Source organism: Sturnus vulgaris, chromosome 12 (assembly GCF_052056855.1).
Source record: "Sturnus vulgaris isolate bStuVul1 chromosome 12, bStuVul1.hap1, whole genome shotgun sequence".
Lineage (NCBI taxonomy): Eukaryota > Metazoa > Chordata > Aves > Passeriformes > Sturnidae > Sturnus > Sturnus vulgaris.
In genome coordinates this window covers 7,060,001-7,082,500 of record NC_142254.1, presented here as the reverse complement: position 1 = coordinate 7,082,500, position 22,500 = coordinate 7,060,001, and the positions used below count along the sequence as shown (strand labels likewise).

At 37.7% G+C, this 22,500-nt stretch overlaps 1 protein-coding gene across 8 annotated transcripts in view; it reads left to right on the top strand.

Moving 5' to 3' along the window:
* The window catches only part of ZNF536 (zinc finger protein 536), a 343,980-nt gene that overhangs the window by 51,910 nt on the left and 269,570 nt on the right, over positions 1-22,500 (top strand). For 7 of the 8 annotated variants that reach the window (XM_088171846.1, XM_014882212.2, XM_088171847.1 and 4 more), the window contains 2 exons: positions 1,853-1,929; positions 14,338-14,404. The gene's annotated coding sequence lies outside the window, so the exon portion shown is untranslated. Of the gene's footprint in view, positions 1-1,852; positions 1,930-14,337; positions 14,405-22,500 lie in introns of those variants that run through there. The other variant, XM_088171850.1, reaches the window with a different exon arrangement.

Here is a 22,500-nt window from a genome sequence, read left to right as displayed (position 1 = left end):
ATCTGATTATAGGAGTTTCTTTTACCCAGTTACAAAAGGTTTTTTATTATCTACAGTCAACAGCATTGTAGGTACTTCTCTTGACTTTCTTAATTTTTTTTTCTCATCTAGCTGGGTTTTCCCATTGATGTGGGGTGCCAGGTTGGAGTAATGCCTTGTACCTGCTCACCACCCAGTCAGCTCAGTAGGAAAGTGTTTCATGAGAGGACAGGCTTTGCTGCTCAGGGCTTATAATTCAAATATAAACCCAGAGATAACTGGCAGGTAAAATAAAACTGGGCATGAGGAGAGAGCAGGGAAGAATGTCTTCCTAGGTATGAGGAACAATGGGGATGGTAAACCAGGTGTTTACTGCAGGATAGTTAGTGGTTTGCTGTAGAAATATGAGTTTTAAAGAAGGGGCTTGAAGCTTTAATTGGAGTAATTCTCCCGTGTCAGAAAATTGCATGGCAGAATTATCACTTGGAAAAGGTTTTGAAAGACGTGGCTAAGACTGGCTCAGTCAGCCAGCAAGGAGGGAAGCAGCTGGATTTGGGAAGCCTTATGGTGAACCATCACAGTGGCAGTGAGCAGCCTGTGGCTGGCGTGGTGGGGAGCCAAAGGGGAAGGAGGGGATGGTGTGGACACAGTGGGACTGCACTTTGCCCTGGATGCAATCCTGGCCATGTGCAGACTGCTGAGATCTTAGAGGATACGAGAGAAGTGGGGTATCAGCATTGCACTAAGGGAGGGCTGTGCTGCTTAGTAGTGAACTTCTGTTTTCAGAATTATTTCATACTGTTTTCACCATCAAGAAGAGCCCTCAAAATTGTTGTTTACCCTTCAAGCCAACAAATTGCATTGAGCAGCAGTGTGGTCCTGTCGGTGCTGACCAATTTAAACCAAATGCAGTCCCATGGCCAAGCTCCTGATTATTTCCCCCAGAAATGAAGGCTGCAGTTTTGTCCATGCTGGCTACCACAGCCTGGCACTGCAGCTCCCAGAGCAGCCAGTGCTACTCTGGGCAATCAGGGCTGGTAACCCTGAGGCTGTGGTGCTTGAACTGGGGTTTCAGAGCCTGCTGTATGAAAGAGTTTGGTTGATGTAGATGTACAAAGTGTATTATTTGGAAGTGACCTTTCATTTTATTTGTTAGACATTCATAGGAATAAACATAGTTAGAATTCTCAGTCATAAATTCTTCAGATTATAGCTTCAGTGGAGTGAACTTTATTTTGCTCTAAGAACGCCCTTTGTTTTTGTTTCTATTTTGCTTACTAATGTAATGGCCCTAAATTCACTACTGACAAATATCTTGGAAGTATTCTGCTTGGCTTTTACTGCTGGCTCTTATCTCTTTTAAGTAGGGTTTATTAGATGAGATCATCTACAAAGGACTTATTTCTGTTATAAAATGGAATTTAAAAAAAGTAAAAATACAATTAGTAGCTGTTCTCTTTTTACTCAGTTTGAAGCATTAGAATATCAATGTCAAAGAGAATAACTGGGTTTCTGGAGTATGCTATGCAACTTTTGTTTTATCCTGTTTTGTCCTCTTTTGCTGTACTGTCTAGGGGGAAGGATCAGAAGAATTTCATTCTGTTCCTCATCATTATTTTGAGAGGAGGTTTTCCCTCTCAAAACAATCCAGAACTGAAAGAAGTTTTCAGTTCCAAATATGAAATGACCACCAAACATGTACATTATGAAAACTAAAAAATAAAAGGTGTTAATCCCATTAATATTGTAATTCTTAATGCTCTCTGCTGTCCTGTAGATTGTCTGAGGTGGCATTGTAGTATTTTAATGTAAATGCCCGATTCAAACACTGAATTTTGACATATTAAATTTCTCACTGGTTTTATTTTTCCAGTTGTGACCTTCAGTACCTATCCAGTGTCTTTTAAGAATTTCCTCATCCAGGGAACAGATTCGTTGGCTTAATAACTGGTAAGAATAATTATTGTTCTCATAATGTTTTCTTTCTCTTATGGATCTGAGTCTAGTTTTGCTTTCCCATATTTAAAAAAATAGTGTAAAACGAAGTAACTAAACTAGATTTTTAAATCTGTTCTCACATATTTTTTATGTCTTCACAAATATTACGTCTATGTCTTGCAAAACTTTTTATTGTAGTTCTTTCAGGTTTTAGTGAGCTACAAATAGATTTTTTTCAAGAAAAAATTCTGCTTGGTAAAATCATGAGCATTCATCTTTATGCAGTTGATATGTAATAATTGTGTTGGGGATGAATCATCATTTATTACTTTATCATCAGACTGCTGATTTAAAAAAACCCATGACACTCCTGATTAAATTCATTTTATCATTTTTTGGTTGTTTTTTTTTTTTTTTCTCCCGTAAGTTCAATAGAACATCTCATGCATATTATTAAGAACTATACTCTGTTGTATATTAGCATGAGAAGAACACCCATGAAAATCAGTGGGTGGAGGGGTGTACTACATTGTATATTGTGATTTTCCTCTGAGCTATTCCAGTGCAGTAGAAGAAAAGCTCCTGTAAAATCTGAGAAATCAGATTGGTGTGGAAATAGGTGTGAAATCAAAATTGGGTTATTTGGCCCTCAGTTTGAAATAAAAGTCTAGCTTCTTAGGAAATAACCAATAATTAATTCCACATTCCACATGCATTAATTGATCCTTAAATCAAAATTTCTGATAGCTTCTGCTCCCAAATCCAATTCTTATGTTATTTCTTTATTTTAATTGTTATACTGGGTTGTCCATTCCTTTTTATATCTTGTGAATTAGTAGAAACTCTGTGATTCAGAGGAATTGTGCTGATTTATAGCTGATGTGAGAGGATATCCAGGCATATTAAAGCTTCAGTACTGCAAATGCATAAGCAGGTATTGAATTACTGATGCTAATGGAATTACTCACGTGAGTAAAGTTGAGACGTAAGTGTTTTCAGGATTGATGTCTGTACTTATGAATTTATATCATTTAAGGGTATGGCTCACAATTTTTAAAACTTACTAATTGAATGTGAGCTACTGGATTTTATTCTAGACAATTGACTTGAAAAGAATTTCAGCGACTTGATTCTAGAATAATTCCATCAGTTTCAGAGAAGCTATGTGTGTTTTCTAATGCTGTAAATAAGGATGTAGTTTGACCAATTCACTCCACTGATCCCCACTAATATCAGGAAATACTTGCCAGAGTAAAGGAGGAGCACAGGACCGGACAATTAGTGATACAAATGGTTTCAATCAAATGGTTAAATAGCTCAGCAAAGACGTGGTTCGTTTTGTAATAGCATTTGGAATCCAAATAAAATCGTCTGAGGGATGTGCTGTTTGTTGTGATGTTAATGCACAAAACAGAAAACTCTCAACATGTCTTGAATTTCAGGGGGGTGTTATGAAGCCATTACACGTTAGGAAAAAAAAAAAAAAAAAAGGGGAAAAAATTCCAAGCCCACAAACTTAAAATACGCATGCAGAAGCTCATACTCAATTCTAATTAACAAAGCTTACCTTTCTCTTGACCATAGAGGTCATCATGTAAACTATTTAAATTGATAGTAATATTATGCAGCACGAAATTAATTTTACATTGTATACAGTTTTTATTGTGACTTTATCTTGTTTCAAAAGTGCTTACTTTCTGATTTTGTGGATATTACTGACTGGATTACTTTTATTTTGGTTTTTACACAACAGTTATATTAGAAATTTGCTGTTTTATTCTTACCTTCTTAGTAAAAATCCTTTTATCACACAATGGGTAATTTATATCCATTACCAGCCCTTTCAATCCTTTTCAGTGGTGCTGTCAGTGCCTTTGGCACAGTAATGATTAATGTGATCTAATAATAGTGTGCCATTATATTACCTTAGTAAAACATGTACCAACATCCTATTCAGATCTACCAAATTCATAGCTTCCTATAATATTTTTGTTGAAAGACAGGATTACTATTTTTCAAAGCGGAATTTTTTTTTTTTTTTTTTTTTTGCCTTTAACATATTTAATGAAATTCACAATTCTTTGCCATGGTAATCTTCGTGCATGCGTTTGGGCTTGATGGGTGAATTTTATATCATTCTGCATTATTATGATTTGTTAGGCAAATTGTTTGACACGTAAAGAAAGATATGCATTACATTGTTTTGCTTTGTTAAGGGTGCATTTTAAGCACTCGGTACCTTCTGATTATTCCGCTGTATTTATCATAGAGGGTATATTTAGATTGTAGTATGCAAGAGTAAGTATTTGGGCTAAAATGTGTCTTTTTTCTACATTCTAACCCAGATACTGCCACGTTCTGCAGAAGGCAAGCTCTCTGCTCCTCTGCCCAGCAGAACCAGTTTTGGTTACAGTTGATTTGCTGTGGTTCTTGTTCTTTGGCACTTCCTTGCTTTATTTTTGCCAGTAGAAATGTGCAGAATGGTGCCCAACTGTGAGCTGGAAACTGGGATCGTGCCTGTAGTTTCAACCCAAGGTAAATACACTCGAGAGCCAGAGCCACACGTATCTGCCCCACACCTGAGCTTAACCCAGGCAGAGCATTGCTTGACCCCTGGCTCCAGCTGTCAGGTACTGCCAGTTCACCCAAGAGGCAGAGAAATGGTCCAGAGAGCACATATTTTGGTAGTAAAAAACGTTGGTGCTTGTAGGAGTGTTGGAGTGGTGTGTGATAGACTGCCTTCCATCATTCCAGTTAGGCACTGATGGAGGCATGGAGGGGTTTGGTGCTGCTCTTGCATCCAGCACTGATTCCCCAGTCCTCTGCAACAGGACCTTTCAGTCTTGGGTTCATCTGTTTAATAATGCTCCTCATCAGCATGGCTGAAGAGTTGGGATAACACTGCATCCTTGCAAAGCATCTTAAATCTTCATCACCCCAAGATGTCATTATTGCAGTCAGGGAGTCACATACTTAACACTGTCGCAGCAAAATTGAAATGAAACAGCGTGTCCACATTTTAACTCTACTTTGTGCTGTTTGTTAAATACATACTCTTACTGTTTCATCATATCACAATAAATAATGAATGAGAAAAATATTTTAATCTTGTCAATACAAGGAATGTCTAAAAACAAGCAAAGTGTGTGTATGCATTTATGTGGATTCCTTATTTGATTTAGGCTAAGCGATACAGCTGTAACATGATTTGAAATATGCAATCAATGTAAACGAAGAAAAATATTTTGAATGCAGTTTATAAACCGTGTGGTTCTTTAGACATATTTTTAGGAAAAGAAAAAAAGATTATGATTGTCATACCATGTAACAATAATACTGCCACTGGAAATATATGCAGCAGCTTTATTTTCTGCCACGGTAAAGACAATCTTAAGTCTTGGTCATTTAAATCAAAGACATTCTCATCTCTTCCACATAGCTGATTCTTCATGACATAACAAGAAATGAAGGGGAAAATAAAGCCTGAAATCTTGGTCTAGCATTGTAGTTAAAAGGCTTAAAGAAAGTTCCAAAAGATGCTTCCCTGTTTTTAGTAATAAGTAGTTATGTACAAAATAGAAAAGCCTTTAACTCCTCAAAATTACTTTACTAATGGAGATATAATTATTTGAAGTTCTAACTGTACCAGTCTTGAATTAGAGATGCCTTAGGTTGGACTGTGCATTGTGCAGATTGCATTATACCTTACTGCTTTATTGCTCCTGCATGCTGCAGTTCTACCAGTCAGGGCCAAGCTGAAATGAGAAATGGTGGCTTTCTTTTTTGAGCTGTGAATAGAATGGTCAGCGAAATGTTTCTCCCTCATTTCTCCACATGCAACTCAAAATAGACGTAGTAGGCTGCAGAATAGACTTCTCCATGGTCTAAAGCATTTCCAGGGTCTGGTTGGTTGTTTTTTGAAATTGCTCCGTTCAGTGAGAGATTCTTGTATGAAGTGCTGGAGGCACCAGGTTCCTCAGGGTAGTTTTATGTCTCTTTCTTTGGTAAAGTAGGATTGGAAGTCAGTGAATCAGCCAGCCAGGGATTATTTCATCTGCACATCTGTCCATCTTTATTCTGATGGGACAGAGGCCCTGATGTGTCATGTCTGGGAGCAGGGCTGGTTGGAGGAGGGAGAAGAGGACCCTGCTGCAGCTGCACAGGCTGGTAAAGAGCCCCATCACAGTTCACTGCCCTTCTTTGAGCTCCTGCCTGTGCTGCTGTACTGTGATCCTTAACACACTTGGGTAGGTTAGGAAGTGGCTTCTTTTGTGTGACTCTGAAAGAAAGGCCTCCCAGTAACCAGAAGAAGAAGAATAAAATAAAATTAAAGAATCTTGCGCTAGTCCTGAAAGATAGAAAAGCACAAGAGGAAAAGTATTTTTGGCTTTTAAGCTAATTTTATCTCTTGTGAAGCCATCAAGTCAATGAGTAGAAGTGGCAACTGGCAGTTCTTGGGTTATATTACTAGCCACTGGATTACTGTGTGACTTTAGTAATGAAACATAAATGTTCTCTCTGTTCCCCAGTGGGCATAATACCATTTACCTGTCTCAAAAATGCTTTGTAATTTAATTAACACTTGGAGTGCTCTTTGAGATCCTTAGATAAAAGCAGGCAAAATGAGTCAATTGTTACAGAAATCCCAATTTATCCCCATTTAAAAAAAATTACACTTTGTCTTGACTTTTTCAAACCTCAGATAATGTTTGATAGGAGTTTTGGGTTTTGTTCTTACTGGTCCTTGGAGTCACTTATTCTTAGTGATTTGCATAGGCACGGTGTAGGTATTACTTTTTTGTTCAACAGAGTATTTTGGTGGATCATAAATTACCAGTCCCTGTGCTGGGAATCTGCTTCTGAGAGAAGCATACATTTTCAGAGGAGAATTTGAGTTGTGCTTGACAAGTTCTGCATTTTTCTTCAGTTTATACCTTTCATTGTTTTGGGGGAGAGATTTCTTAATTTTTGGCTGTGCATTGGCTGTAATAGCTTGGTTTTTGTTTCATAAAGTTATGCTATGTGTTACTGATAAATTACATGAGAGAAGTATTGTAACCACAGCTCTTCCACAACTGTGTTTAATTACCACATCCAGTCTTGGCCAGATCACAGTGACCAAACCAATTCCTGTGTACAGACAATAATTGCCTAGAAGTAACCCTGATCTGCCTTTGATTGAAATAATTGTATGTATACTTCTGTTTTGTAAGCCAGCTGAGATGTTAAGTTGATTTTTGCATCTGCTCTGACCTCCAATAAAGAAGTTTATTTTTCAGCTAGCAGAAACACTTGCAGCAGGTGAGCTGCAGCTTCATCCACCCTTGCTTTTCATCTTGTGTTGGTAACAGCCAGATCCTTCTCTCAAATCCTAAAGCCCATCATTGCTCCTGGGTACCTAATTCATTCTCACACTATTTCCTCTGCAGCTTCATGCATTCATGTGGGCTTTGCTGCCTGCTCTTCATTTTGCTTTTCAGAGATGATGGAAACAGCACACACATACCTGGATACAGCTGGGCTCAAAGTAAGATTCTTGGCAAAAATTCTGTGTTCAGACATTTCCCCCCTTTTAATCTACTTTCTGCCACTGTCTTATTTTAACTGCTCAAAAGGAGTTTAAACACGCTCCTAGATAAGAAGATAATCTCAACAAGCATCTTTACCACTAGCAAAAATGTGGCACACCTGTTTGCACACAGGCTTGATGAAATATCTCAAAGTTATGCTAAGCAAGTCTGAAATTCCCTTCTGGTATTAAAAGTGTCATTATTTTGAAGTTCTAAGTTGTACTGTTTCTGTAACAGCACATAACAAAACCTAGATGGGAGTTTATATCTTTCTTATTCTTGCCTTCATCTTCTCCAGCAGTTGTTTCAGCAGAACCCTTTTGCTGTTGCTTTGATAATTTAAACAGACAGTCTGATGCAGTTGTGACAAACTGAGGGCTGACTCTCAGCTCTCGTGGAAATCTGGCAAAGTCAGAGTAGCTCAAGTGATCTGCCACTGCTTTTCAAATAGTTTACAGTAATACAAGCTCCATTTATCAGAAACTGTTAATCTTTTTCTTGACTCTACATCTGACTTTCCTTCTGTATGAATTTTACTTTTATTTCACTTTTTAAGGCATATTCTACCACAAAAGAACTGGAGAAAAGGTAAAGAGGGAGATGTTTGTGAAATTTATACCCAGCTGTAGTGCCAGGTAGCAGCTCTGGGAGAAGGTGCAAATGTGTAGAAGCAGTGTGGACACCTGTGCACATGTACAGGAATTTCCAGGAGCAGCTTGCTTTAAGAACAGGTGAAAGTGTGCAACTCTAACAGTCAGAAAGCAGAAGCTTCTCTCTCTTTTCCCCTCATGCCCTTTCCCTGGAACATTGCATTTTTACTGCAAGTGTGGCTGGATAAAAATAGAGCACATCTTAATGTTCTTAATAGAGATCCCAAGTGTTGCTTTGAATGGACATTGTCCTGTGAGCTCAACATTAGAGGAAAATTCTTGTGATCCTTTTCTTTCCTGTGGGTAACTGCACATTGCATAGCTGACCAAATATGCCAAGACTATGGAAAAAGAGAAAATGGCAAGATGACTATTTCCCCAAAACAGTAAACACACATTGCAGCCTGCCTTCTTATTTGAGAATGCAAGATTTTACTTTTTGAATAACTACTGTATTTTAACAATAGGCATCAAGTGGTTGCTATGTGATACACAACAGTGTTTTTCATGAACTTTTGGCTGCTGAATAAGCCCAGCAAATATGGGTTCTTACCCTTTTAGTTTTCTGGGTCAATTCATTTTGCACAAAGGAGAGAATGATAATTTGAGTTGTAGGCAGAGAATGTTTTCTTCACATGGTAGGGAAGATGAAAGCTTTTTTTATTTGATTTCTTTTTAAATTAAAAATTGTAATTCTTTATAGAGTTGCAAATAATTATCTTATTACTAAAGGCATCCCGTAAGCTTGTTAGAGTCTTTCTCTGTAAAATAATTGCTGATTGTCACTGCAAACTAAAAGTGAGGGAGAATGAGGAGAAACATATAAATATATATATAACATGCATGTGTGGAAGTTATTTTATTTTTTCAAAATGCTATTTGATTGCCTCAAAAGCAAAGACTTAGGCAAATGTTTTTTGTTAGGTGGTGCTGGCTGGTTATGGACCATATAGAGTTGTTTTCTGAACTGCTGTTGTCTAAATGCTCAGCCCTTTCCTGCTTATGGGTCAGAGAGGACAGTGTCTATCAGATTTAGTTGGACACCACATTGAGGGTGACTTTATGCTCTTATCTTCCATTCTTCTGTTGTTGGAATCCCATGGAGCAGGATTTCTGTAAAGTGTGGATGTAAAATCTGCATGAGAGCAGGGAATGGCAGTCAGTAATGGGAGGGGAGGGGGCAGGTGAGGTGTGGAGGAGGAGGAGGAAGATGTCAACAGCTACTGGGAACACAGAGGAACAGCATTAATGGCACCTGGTGTGGAGGGAGAAGGAAGGCTCCAGAGACAGGAGTAAAGGAGAATGTTTGGGGTAGGGGAGGAAGCTGTGCATTCAAGTTGTGCAAGGGAAGGGAGAGAAATTATTTCTAGCTGTGCGAAGGTACCTGAGAACATGTACCTATCTCCAGTTTCTCAGGCTAAAATACTCAATTAATTGTAATTAGCTCTGGAATAAATGCACTCACAGGGGCCTACATAGGAAGGCTTTGGCAGAGATAGAAGGGCTTGGTGTGGAGAAGAGTAAAAGTTGGAAAAGAGTTGCTGAGGACAACTCCATCGTGTTGAAAGACAGAGGATGGGTGGAAGGTTTATCATGCTCTTCTGTGAGGTGTTTCTAAGCCACAAGCTGTTCTGTCCTGTAGCAGATGTGGACAGGCCTTTGTTTAGACTTGGCCAATTACTGGAGCACAGAGTCTAAGAGGCAGATTCATTGGGGCTCTGGAGGGAGCTGGCTGAACCATGGATGCACTGCTGGCCATGGATTTGGTTTTTCCAAAATGAAAATACAATTGTGGTTACTCTTCCTTTTGCTGTCTGTGTATGACAGCATCCATCAGTGCTCATCCATTCACTGAATTGTCACAATGAGACATGTTTGAAAATGACAAAGATGTACAAATTTCATCTGATCATTGTGGCTGTTCATTCTCTAAGGCTCTTTTCTTATCCTCTCACCATGCTGCAAAAACACAGCTCTAGAGCAAGCTCCAGAAAGGCTTCATCCAAAGCCATCTCTCCTCTAATCTGGACATAACTTCAATCAATTCTCACAGTGGCAGTAGTTCTCCATTTGTGTAATTTACATAATTCCATTAGGTTGAATAAATTTACACAAATATGCACCTTCTTCTGCTGAGGAGGTTTGGTTGTTATTGCTTTGGGATTTTTTGAGCATAGTCAAGCTCTTTCTGCATACAGTCACTGTGACAGATATCAGCCAGAAAAGCACCCACATTTCACCTTAAAGATTTCCTTACTGAGAAGAATGAATTTACAGCATGTCCCAGGTCACTGCATTCTGACAATATTCAGAAAATTCTCATCTTCCCTCTGCATTTTCCCAGGTGCCCTTCTCTTGAAAGTACCTATTGTCTCTTTTTGGTTAAGTTCATTCCAAATGCAATTTTGAGGGAAATACCTTTTCTCTTTGGTCTCAGACTCAGCAACACCCCTGCCCCATAGATAATAGGGATTGCTTACTCAAATAGAAAGAAAAATTTTTTTATGGATGACATTTTTATTTTATTTTATTAGATGTTCCATGTAAAGCATTTATCATTGGAATAATTTTCCCTCTCAAAGTCATATCAGACACAAAGCTGTCTTCGGGGCTATTTCTTCTAGTTCACTGGACAGCTGTTCTGCCTGAAAAGAAAGAAAAGATCATATATCAATCAAAGACTTCAGGAGAATCCTTATGTTCTTTATCTAATAGGAAAATCCTAACAGCGAGTTCTTGATCTTCTGACTTCTGCTTTTTCAGTTTGAAGAACTGCATTGATATATTTTGCAAGACTATCTGTTGGGTTTATTTTTTTAATGTATCTTTTGTGTGTCGTTTTGATGCTTGGAGGGTGTTACAAACTCATCTTCACTGGTGACAGCCACATCATAAGCATACAGTTTTCTTACCCCTGTGACTCGATTCATCCTCTTCTGAATGTCACTATGGGCAGAAATTAGTGCCACTTAGCAGAAACAAGGTTCTCATCTCTGCTCTGCTGGCGCTGAACTGATTTCCAGTGGAAAAAGACTAAAGGGCTGAAAGATGTCCCCAACCTGCAGCATTCTAAACTGGTACAGATGTCCATATTTACTCATAATTCTGCAGTTTTGTAACTCCATTGCAGTGAAATAAGTAACAGAGAATAATTTTTTAAGAATATATTTTATTGATAGTTATACGTGTACCCTAGTCTGCCATGCTAATTGAATGAAGAATCAAAGTATGTTAGAGTTCCTGATCTTTAGCAAACTATTCAGAATACTTTATACAATTTACTAAACAATGTGTATATACAGTAGCAGAATTGAGATTAGTGCGTGTCCTTTCATCTGTATCTGTGGGGTGAGACACAGAAGTGAACTGGGATGCTCCCTTTCAGCTTAGCAGTGATTATCCTCCAGAATGGAAACCACATCCTCCAGGCAGGGATTCTTGGCTGTGTTATGTTGTGAGCTGAGTGTCAGAGCATGTTTGTACTGCACAGGTACACTGGAACCAGGGTGGAGGCTGACTTGGAGCCACAGGAGCCCAAGGGAATTAGGAACCAAACTTGCACATTTTTGCACAAGGGAAAAAGAAAGGCAAACTCAACTCCAAGAAGATTTTTGTATGTACCTGTTGGTGTCCTTTAAAGCAGTCTGTTACAGGTTCATGCTATGTTGGCATTTGATGGTATCTTCAGAGCCCAGCCAAAGCCATGTGGGGCTCAGCAATATAAAGATTCACAGTGTTTTGATGTGTTTTGCTGAAAGAGTGCCTCTGTTCCCTCAGCCAGCAGACCTTGACTTTGGTAAGGCTTTGCAAGGGCTGTCTGGCCTGGATTCCTTTATGTAGGATTGCAAGCAAAATTAAGGCATGACGCAGCTAATTATGCAGTGGAAAAGAGGTATGAGAAAGGAAAGATGTGCCAGCATAATTGCTGTAAATTCTTGTATTTACATATACTTAAAGTCATCCTGATCCAAAATTTCCCGAAGCAAATGAATTCATTGATTCTAAGCAGATCTTGGATCATACTGCTTGCCATATTGGATCAGACTATTGGGCCATCAAGGGCCATTGATTATGACCAGGAGCAGAAGATTTAGAGGAAAAGGCAAGAAACCTGTGATCAGTCATTGTAGAATAAGCTCTCCTTAAGGATGCTGTAATTATAAGCAGGATGCATGGCCAGTGTGCAAACTGTGATAGCTCCAAACAAAGGGAAAACAATGGGGATGATTTAATTCTCTTTTGCTTTGAAATTATATAAAAAAAGGATCAGTTTTATTTAATCAATAGACTCTAGGGTTTGATGTATGGATGAAAACTTACAATCAGTGGAATAATACTTCTGGTTAAGCACTTCTCATCAGGAACTTGTTTGACCTGTGAGCTGCTTCATTTTTTAAACTTAGATGTCTCTATTATAGAACTTCTAAAGATTGTTGCAGTGCCAGCATGGGGAGTGTGTGTGTGTGCTTTAATACGGATGCATCTTGTAGGAGAGGAGATAAACCTTTCTCTTTGTACACAGACACATACATGATTTATCAAACATATTGTATTACTCTGTCTTTACAGTAAAACGTACAGTGGATACGAATTACTCTATCTGTGAAGGATTAGAAACTCTGATGTTCTGCCTTGTATTCAAGAAGAGGATTACTCTGCAGATAACGTGCAGATAATTTACTTTTAGTGAGGCAGTGCAGTTTAAGGACTAAAAAAATCAACTTTCTTGAGGCAAAAGGAATAGGAATTGGTTATGGAAAAATATAGGGTAGCTGACCACTCATGGAAATTTCAAGAGAACATCAGAAATATATCATTATGTATTTATTGAACAGTTGTCATTTTCATCTTCCTAAAATGGTCTTTTGATGAAAAAAAATTAAAAATATGTTGTAAATGCCGAGTACCTTGAAATTCACCAATTTTATTGCATGCATTGGCATGATTGGCAGCATTACATGCCAACAGCTCATTTGAATATGAAACATCTGTACATTATTATTTAGGGATTTTTCATCTGTTGATTTTAGAAATGAGGATTTTATGAGTCCTTGCATGCATAATTGTGTTACTTATATACATAAGCAGCCAGTAATGAAAGAATTGGCCAAAACCATACTGTATATGGTTTTGTGATTAAGATAGGAAATGCAGTGTATGAAGAAATACAATATGCACTGCATTTGATTTTAGGTGTGGCAGCAGCAATTATGATTTTGTAACAGTGGAAGTAACATGACAGTTCAAAAGCACAGTGAGAAGATTATGCTTTCTTATACACAGCAACGTAAATTCTTAAAACAACAATGTAATTTTTACATTTTTCACTGGATATCAAGATAATCCAATTTAGAACAATTTATTCTCAACAGGTATGGTAAAAATAGATATATCATTCTGGAGCATGGTATAATACATTAATTTTTATGAGTGAGTTATGAAGATGTACAACTCAGGACCTAGGATAAACATTATATTCCTTAATTAATCCATTACATTATGGCACATATGTGTCACTTTTATTACCCTAAAATGAAAAATGTTGGGGAAAGAAAAAAAGCCTGTTTTTCTTTCTGTATTAGAAAACCTGTCTTCTAAAATCATAAAAACATAAAATCTAATGCAGCAAACACTATTAATGAGTTAAACATCTAAATTCCTTGAAGACTTGTAAGATAAAGAGCCATCATCTTCTGGTAATCATTCAAATACATTCTTAGCTCAAACATATTAAAGATTTTGCATGCAGTTTCTCTACGTTTAAATGATTCCAGACAACTTAAATTCCAGCTAGAGAATGCTGGTGAAGCTTTGACTGAGCAACAATATAGGAACATAGTGGGAAAAAAAAAAAATCATCTGTCCCTTTAATATCCCAAAATGCAGTGATATAGATTCCTACAGATTCAAAAGCCACCCACAGAGATCTACAATGAGCCTTTCTGTCATATGGGTCTTATCCTAGCCAAGATTCTCCCTTCTGTCCCAGCACAGATCTCCAGTAATCTGGAGAATTTTTTTAATGGATAGGAAACTCATAATTTCTTTGGCAAAATGTCTTCTTTGCCTGAGTGCTCTGGTCTCAGCTTAGGAAGTTGTTCCCTTTGAGTGTGGCTGGGTATTACATTTTAACCACAGAGGTTTTTTTACAGATTGGAATGAATATTGGGCTTGTAATGATGAATATTTTGTATTTGCAGCAAAGGGTCTACAAGAGCATTGGTCACCCGTTGATTAAAGAATTGAATCTCCCCACGCTCCAGCCAGGTAAGTTCCATCAGCCCTGCAGCTCTGGGTGTCTGTCCTTTGGGAAGGTGGGGGAATTTTCTAAACAGTGGTCACTGGCAGAGCGTGGAAAAGACACCAAAACACAATTAACCTCTTTGGTTATCTAATATGGGAGCTGCTTTTCCAAAATGTGGTATTTCAGTTGTATTTAAGTGCTAGAGCTGGGTGCTGAAACAATCACCTGCCTCTTGTCTACTGCACTGTATTGGAACTTCCTAATATCAAACCCATAAGATTATGAATGTGTGCTTTGTGAGCCCAAAAGCAAACGATCTTTTACATATCTATGTGAATACATTTTTCACGTGATTTTACAATGCTAGGTTATCTGTCACTATTTGTCATTTCTAAAATCTGATACTAATATAATTTAGTATTTGTCATTTTACATTAAAATAAGAAAAGACATAACACAGCACAAACCGAAACATTATTAACGAAAAAACCAAATTAGAGATTATTGTGTATTGAAGACATGAAATTTAATACAAATTAGCACAATACAAAGAAATATGTTTTTCTGCTATCTCAGTATTAGAAGAAAAGCTCTGTTTTTCTCCATATGTCTGTGTCACCAGGTTGTTATTTCTTTTGTTTAGTCATATAATAGAATGTGTTGAGACATATTATACTCAACTTGTGTAACAGCCTACAAATACTGATTGCAGTTTGAGCTTGTTATGGAAAAGTATTGCCCTGTGGATTGAGAAAATGACCAACAGCGGACTATAATCTATGAAGCTGAGAGTAAAATTGCCAACTAGAGGTCATTTTTCAAACCAAGGGGCAATAGTTTTCTACTATAAACTGAATATTACAGTCAGTATATGTTTTATTAAACCATTTCAGAAACTTGGGAGCAGTTTCATTTAAACTTCTTGCTTGATGTGGCTCAGAGAACAGGCCCAGGGCAGCCCACAAAAGAGCCTAGTGCAGTCTCTATAATAAATATTCTGTATACTCAGTAATTATGAAGGCTTTAGGGCCTTTATGGTGAATGGCCATATCCTGCCACCATTCTGAATCCTTAGCAGCAATTGAAGTCATTAAGATTTGTGTATAAAAATGAGTGCAGGCTGCTGTTTCTCACTGTAATATTGTGACAAACTAGAGCTGAACTATATAGAAAAGCCAATTATGGCTATTGCAGTCTACAAGATTAAAAGGGAAATGCCTTTTCCTCCTCCATATCCTCTTTCTGTTTTTCTTCTCTTCTGAAGTATGGAGATGATGGCTCTCATACAGAGGTGATTGCCTAGTGCCTTAGTCAGTAAGAGGATTTCCACTCCAGAAAAACAGAAATTACAATAAACATATGTGGGCAAAGTGAAGCCTTTAACCTCTCCTATAACACACCTTGCTTCTCCATAGAGGGTTTTGCCACCCTGTGCCTGGGAACAGAAGGTTGTCTGCAGCCTTTGTTCTTTAATATTAAATATTTCTTCAGTACAAAACCCTCGGTGGCCTTCAGGCTTTTAGAAGAGTGATGGGGAGTTACAGCTTCTCTGCAAAAGTAGAGTGCAAGGAAATATCAGAAGGACCACAGTGGCTTGGGCAGAAGGAAGCCCAACAAAATATTTCAGTTTTTCCTTGAGAATCCTTGCTAAAAAGAATCTTGTCTAGAGCTCCTTGTGGGACTTCTCCACAGCTTCTTTTGTAAGCTTCAGTATCAGTTTGTCTAACTTGCAGGATTTCTGATTTTCTATTTTGGGGCAAAGCTCAGAGTCTGATCTTGGTTTTGTGGCATAACCTTATCACAGACCAATACTACTATCTTTTCACAGCACACATATTTAAATTCCTGCATGCCTAAGTTGGAAATTCACATGTCAGGATCATGCCCGTAAATTGTGTGTTCCCACAACCATAACAGGAGATTTCTATCTTTATTTGCCAGATTATGGCATAGTTACAGCTATAGTATGGGCAAATTAGGAGCAAAATATGTTTTTCTACTTGGAGTTTTTAAAAGCCAGACCTTACAGCCATATGTGTGTATATATTATACAGACACAGACATAATTTTCAAATGGTCATAATTTTAAAGGTCTACATAAAACTTCACCTCAGCAAGGGTGATGGATTAGAGCAATAAAAAATGGAGCAGCAAAAGTCCTGTTGTACATCTAGTCCATCCTCTTGACATTACAGGATTGTTCCCTACAGGGTACTTGCTGATACTTTGTCTAGAGCAGGTTTAAATGTCCCAAGCAGTGAAGTTCCCACTAAAGTTTGACAGACATAATTCAAATTATATTTTCTGACCCTCTATCTAAATTTAAACAGTTTACTGTGATATGTTGGTCATAACTTCAGGGACCTGTCCTGTGTGTATCTCCTTGGTGCTTCCAGGCTTCTAAATATTTGCAGAAAATCTCCATAAATTACTTCGGTATTGACCATGCCATTTTCTCTCATCCTCCACCTAAAACTGTCACTGGGCAGATTGTAAGGGTTTTGAAGACTGGGCCAAATGAAGATAATGCTATTAATTTAGTGCTGCATGTATTGGCTAATATATACACCCTATATATACGATTATGTATCTAGTCTGTGTTCATTTCTAGGAGGATGTTGTTTAGAGGACTGTCTGATTGTATTGGGCTTCTGCAAACATATAATTAATCTCATTTTTAGCAATGCTTAGCTCCAAGCTGATGGTGTAGAAATATAGGGTTATTTGTTTCTAGAACATTTTTATTATGCACTTTCTATTTTGATTGACAACTATTAATATTTTAAAATGACAGAACTAAAACTTATGCTGCCAGATAGCATCAAATGTAATGTATACTAAGTAAACAGAAGCATGTGAGCTGGATAATATTTATTGTATAGTTACACAGCAATGTGTAAGAGACTAGAGAGAGAATTATTCTTCAAGAGGGATATTTGATATTTTACGCTCTTTAGAAATACAAACACAGGACTGAACTTTGTACCCTGTTTCCTCAGGGTAACATGCAGATTTTATCATCTATCCTGGATGGGTTGTTCTTGAAAGCTGCCATTCTTCACCTTTCTTTTCTCAAATTGTCTGTATAGGAGACAAGGGAGAGAAGGTCCTTCCAAGAAGAATTTTATGTCTCTTCTGCTTTACTATTTGATGGTTTGTTTTGTAGCTCCAGCTGATATTCCTGTTGAACCCTTCATATCCAGCCCTTTTCCTGGAGAGCTTGACTGTCCAAGTCAGATCCTACTGGGGGAGAAGCACAGTCAGAAGTGTTGTGCAATAGGAGATTCATGAGAAAGATTGTAGCCACTGTGTCCAAGTCAGGTTGCAATTTCTCTTTTTGAAAAAAAAGTAAAAATTAGCCAAGCAAATATTAATTTTGTCTTTAGAACAAAAAGAACAGTTGCTATGAAGTGTATGCAAATTCTTCGTGTATTTCTAGTGAATATTTAATATAAAGCAATTAGAGGCAGGGCAAGAATCACATAGCTTTTAAAAAACAATGTTTAAAAAACAATTCGCCCATCTAAGATTAGTTAGGGAATTCAAGTTAACAGGAAAAAGCTGGAATGTTCAGAACCTGGTTCAGAAGGTTGTTCTTAGGTCTGTATGACTCAACTGCCATGCTGGAGCCAGCTCTGCCTTTAGAATGGGATGGCAGAGATGTGCATCTCCAGAAGACTTTGGCTTTTTTTTTCTTTTTTTTGTAAAATAATTTCAGTTTCCATCCTTCAGAGCAAAAATTACTCAGCTTAGTTTTACAGGAAGTTTTTCAGGCATTTTCAGAATATATGAGGCAGAAGTACCTGGTTTATCTTGTGTAGTGAAGGGAATAAAGCTGTGTTAACCTTGTGTTCTACCTGCACTAATTTTTCCTAATTTAGATCTAGCTTGGCTATTTCAGTGCAGTATCATGTGTACCTATCTTTAGCAGAAGAAACTCTAAGAGGCAACTCTGAAATTATTCTCAATTCAAATTTTTTTATGAATGATGAAGAGTAACCACTTGTGTCCTTTGCCCACCACCAAAACAAGTAGCTGTAAAATCCCAAAATAATATCATTAGGCAGTTGGTTTTGATGAAAGAGGCTTAACTGGAGAAAGAGAGTTGGTGGGGTTGATATATTTCACCTTTATTTACTGTCTTAGGTAGATAACTTGTTCCAGCCATTGACACAAAAAGGATCCATGTGTTTTAATTTTTCCTTGAATGTGCATTTACATACAGTGCCTGACTCCTCCTCGACTGTTGGGCAGCACTTTTAAACAGTTGCAGTTTCTAGCTGCAATTAAAATGTTGTTAAACACAAGATTATACATATATATAAAATACCTGATCACATAGCATTTATTATTATGAGCTGTTTGGTGAAGTTCTGCATTCATTCCTTAAATAGAGCACATCATGTTTTATTGTTGTAAAACTCTCTTTTGGATTACAACCTCCTTTTTTCTCTTAAGTGTACATGGTAGACTGCTGCAGCACTCATCCACTGTGCCTTCTGCATTTCCTTCAGCTTTTCCATTCCTTGCAAGTGGTTTTCCTATTGACTTGTGCTTGGCATTAGGTTGGTGCCATTAGCAAAAATACCAGTCTTAAAATGTTTATTATGAATCTGGATTGGTGAGGGAATTGCAGGTGCTTGTGGAAGTACAATTTGGGAATAGTAGTTCTTGTCGATCAAGGCAATGTGTCATCATGCCTGATGTACTTGTGAATTGTTATCAATCCTGATACCAATTTATGTCTAATCCCTTCTTGTCCATCTGTGATGCTTATGGTTCATCTCTTCTGGGCATTCATACCCATGTTTCAGAATGATACATCTAATGACTGACCTCACTTTGAGGGAACAGTGCCATGTCGTGATGGAATAAAGTGCCATGATGTCTTAGGTAAATAAGCCAATTGGTCTGGGAAGAGGAAAAAAAAAAAACTTCAGCTGGAAGAAAAAAAATAAGAGGAGAAGCTGTTGGTATATGACTGCTTTTGAAAGGAGAGTAACACCTAGCAGAATATAAATGAAGAAATGTGCCATCACACTTGTAATTAAAGTAGGGGTGGTTATATGGAGGTTGGGATCACGTGAAGTGCCTTTCAGGTAACATTTCTGGATTTTGCAGCCATGGTTCTTATAAACTTCTCTACTATAGTCCAGCCCAGTGCAAATTGCAGTGCTTTGTTCTGAGATTTGGGAAGAATTGCGTCAGAGATGTTACTCATAAGGATCTTAACTGCAGTCTTAGATCACCAGGGTCAGGATTTCAATGCCAGCACTGTTCCCATTTGAGCATGTCTTTGTCTCCTGTAATGTAAATCCTATCCTCAAATGCTTGTGTAGGGTTGGCACTGATATTCAGTGGGAGCAAAGCATCAGAGATCAGATGGAAAATATGTATATACTGCATCTGTGTATTGTATGTGGCAGCCAGGCAAAGTGATGGAGCAACACTTTAAAATAAACAGGATCTTTATTATACAGTCAAGTGGGGAAAAAGAGGATGTTTCTATTTATCAGTTGGGTTTTTTTTTGTCTTGGGTGTTTCTATCTTTGACTGATACAAATATTTTGGAATCTAAACATATCTCTGCAATACTGTTGTGTCTTTGTTCTGGATTTCTTTCATCTTAACTTATCAACACAGTATATGAGCCATTTTATCCTACAGTGTGATCATCATCCTAGTGTGTATTTGCTCATTAATGTCAGGTTAAGATCTAAAGAAATAAGAAAGTAGGAGTGAAATTTCTTTCTTTCTTTCTTTTTTTTTTTTGTTTTGTTTTGTTTGTACTAATCTTTTTATACTAATAATGATGGAAAAAGGAAAACTGTGCTGTGGCTTTAGGTAAATAAAATGTATAGACATTTTCCACAAGTGCTCTATTGCTTCCAGACTTGGGCTGGCTTAAATATTAGAACTCAAACATGATCTTAAAACAAAAACTGTGATCAAGTCTCTCCTTGGAGTAGGGACTAATTGGTTTGGTATTTAGAAAAAATGGAAATAAAATAAAATAAATAAAATATTTATTTAATATGCCTAATAAAATATGCCTTAGAAACAAACGTATATGAAATACACATTCTAATATTTGTATTTTTTCATGGAATATATTTTTTTTTCACCCATATCCTTTGCATAAGTTCATGAACGGTTGGAAGGGTCTGGTTTTTTTATATACCTGATGTACATAGTGAAGAAATTTTGAAAGAGAAAGTACCGATGGAAAAATGTAAGAGCTAATAATTTCTTTAAACTGCTGTTGGTTGCTAACGGGACACACATTTGTTACACAAGCTGTCTTCTCTCTTTTCCTTTTTATTCCCCCCACAAATTTACCCTAAAAATATTTTTAGACAGTTTTTGCATTTCTAAAAAATATAGGAAAAAACCTAAAACAGCTTTCAGATTTTCAACTAAAATCTGTCATTTTTCTTGAAGGGTACAGACAGAAGAAGGGGAGAGGGATGTGGGGGTGGGCCAGGGAGACCACAATTTACACATCAGAGTGGACAATATAAGGTGTTGGAAATTCTCACAGCTGGAGATTGTTCCTCTCCACTAGCAAAGCAGGAGAAGAATTGTTCTAATCTTGGTCATAAATGGCCAAAAGTGTCCCAGGAGCAGCACTGGGTGAGTGTTTGCAGAGCATGAGGCTGGAGGTGAGGGGAGCAGAGTCCCAGGGGGAGGGATGGGACACTGACCTGACAAGAAGGGTCAGAGGAGATTTCCCAGCTGAGCCAAACCCTGAAGCACAGGAACTGGAAGTGAGGGAGTCCTTTTGGGAGCTCAGGTGCAGGCTGAGGGCATTGGATGGGCCAGGCTCCTGCAGAGCTGCTCCCCATGCCCACCCTTCACCTGAACCATCCAGCCCCTGGCACTGCTTGGTATTCCTCAAAATCGCTCTTTCCTTTTGTGGGGACACATCACCACCCACAGTCTCATAAAAACAAGCTCTTAAGGATATGTTTTGTCTTGAAAACTTTTTAATTTGATTGACACGATTTCCTACATAAAATATATCTTCTGAAGTTTGCAGGGGGAAATATGCAAATGTTTTGATGGAGTTGAAATGCCTCTGATTTACATCTGATTTTTTTCAGATTAGGCTATATTGTAATAGAGCATACTAAAACATAAATGACAGAATTTAAGGACAGTGTTTTGACTTTCCTAAGGTAAACGCTTTCACATTGCAATGCCAGTTTTGGCCCTGTTTTGGGTTGAAATCAAATTATCTGCTGAAAGTTTCATTTTTAACAGATTTACCTATGCTAATAAGTTTAACAGCTCCGGCCCTTTCATATCAGTCCTTCCTGAGAATCCCCATGTCTGCCTCTACTTGTTGCTTTATTATTTTTGAGCTGTCAGTTTTCAGTCCTCTTCAGACTCCCTCCCCTGTAGCAGGAGGCACAGAGGTCTTTTTACTGCATTCAGAGTATGAGACACAAAGAAGCCCACAGTCTAGTTACTGAGCTAGGTTTATTGCAGTAAGTTGGCATTGCAGGGCACATTCTTCCCAACATCTTGAAGCTTTTAGCAAGTCTTTTCTCTTATTTGAAAACTGACACAGTTTGGCTTCTGTTTATGGAGGAGTCACAGCCCTGCAACACTGATTTGTGCTTTCCTAACTCTGTTCTAGTGTGCTTTCAATAATGTGGCAATCCCGTGTGAAACCTTGCAGCTTTATTTACTACATCAAGTTCAGCAGTAGGCAGTGCTTGAGTCTGTGTAAAACTTGTGTCAGAAAAGCTCCAGAACAGTAAAAGAAAAGGAGATTGAAGGCAATTTTTGGGATATATTTCTGTACTCTTCTGTTTATGTGTACATTTAAGTTTATAATAGTATTATTTATTATAATAATACAATGTGTTAAGACTTGCTGGATTTCTCAGCTTTATGGATCAAAGGTCTTCTTTATTGACAGGCATTGTCAATGCAAATTTTCCCAGATCACCCTCACCCAAATACTTTATTTCAAGAGACTGATTTTCCAGCCTTGGTACTAATGCTAAAAATATCAATTTATTTACTAATTAAGGTAGTACTGACTTTTTAATGGCAGTTTGTGTCTGGTTTTTTATGTGCATGTTAATATATGAGACTAACTTTTTGCACA